Here is a 1,452-nt window from a genome sequence, read left to right on the forward strand (position 1 = left end):
ATTACCCTGCTATGTATAATCAGGACAGCGCAAAAAGTTGCTTTGCACAAGCATTTCTATAGCCAATTAGACGGATGAAATTTACGTATGCTTAATAATTTTATTCAAAACAGCCTTCAGACTTTCCCTATTAATTTCATCGTCTTTTGAATTATGAACATATTTACATCATAAGGGTTTTTTCGTTGTAAGGCTTTCTTTTTTAGTTGATTTTCACCTAGCAAGACTTATCGTAGATGGCGTAATAAGTCACACCCGGACAAGGTCGGGTTATACTGCTAATTAATATATAAAGCTGAAGTTGTGTATCTGTGTGAAGCCTTTCAAAAAATTTATAGAAATCCACATTTTTCACTTTTTCGTAAAAGGTTTTACATCAATGGAATTTTCTCGATGTGAGCTTTCCAGTGCAGTAATTAGATTTTTAAAATTCCGTTTACTTTGTGTGATGTAAGGGAGATTTGGCTGTTGTTTCTAGCAACTTTTAGATTTCTTCCCTTCTACCTGTATCAGCGTTCTTACACATCGATCACGCGCTCAACATATAATATAGAGAGTAAGAGTAAAAGAGAGAGAGAGAGAGAGAGAGAGAGAGAGAGAGAGAGAGAGAAAGTGATACATACAAAGTTATAGATTAACTTGCTTTAAAACTATTCTTTCCTTCTACTTTTCTACTTTTACTTCCTTCTTCCTCTCTCCCATTTAATAGCTTTCTTCTATCCCTCTACCTCTAACATATTTTTCATAACATAGAAACGTAAAAACACACACAACCACACATACGTGATCTGTGACAACAACATACACATAAACACATCAACATTATAGATATAAGATTTAGTTTCTGTGTGTTTCTTATATAAACACGCACACGCATTGATATTTTATAACTGTCTTCCGTTATCCCTTCCTCTCTTTCTCTATCTTCATTGCTCCCGTTCTCTATTCCTTTCTCCCCTCTTTCTTTTCCTCTCTCCCTCTTCTCTCTCGCTCTCTCAAACGCATACATGCGCACGTACACATAAGCATTCACTACAATATAACTCATGTTCGCCAATGTTTTGTAAATATACAAACTACGGAGCATAAGGACAAAACATTGAAAATCAGTGAACTTCATTACAATGTGGGTAATTTTTCAGATTAACATCCGCACGATTTTCACTATATTTTACATACATGCATATTTTTCTTTAATTTCTATTTATTATTGATTTTTAAAATTCTTTAAAAAATTTCATCCTTATATTCTTTCTTTACTCTTATTTTTTAAAGGCTATTTTTATTTATTATTTACTTTATTTACTATATGTCATCTTTGCTAATATATATAACTCACTCCCTAGACACATTCGCATTAGTTATCTTGTAACCTAATGGCACTTACCTGGCGTACCTATTCAATCAGATCACAAATGAGCTAAACCCTTCATATTTTATATATATATATAT

The sequence above is a fragment of the Octopus bimaculoides genome, chromosome 11 (genome assembly GCF_001194135.2).
Source record: "Octopus bimaculoides isolate UCB-OBI-ISO-001 chromosome 11, ASM119413v2, whole genome shotgun sequence".
Classification (NCBI taxonomy): Eukaryota; Metazoa; Mollusca; class Cephalopoda; order Octopoda; family Octopodidae; genus Octopus; species Octopus bimaculoides.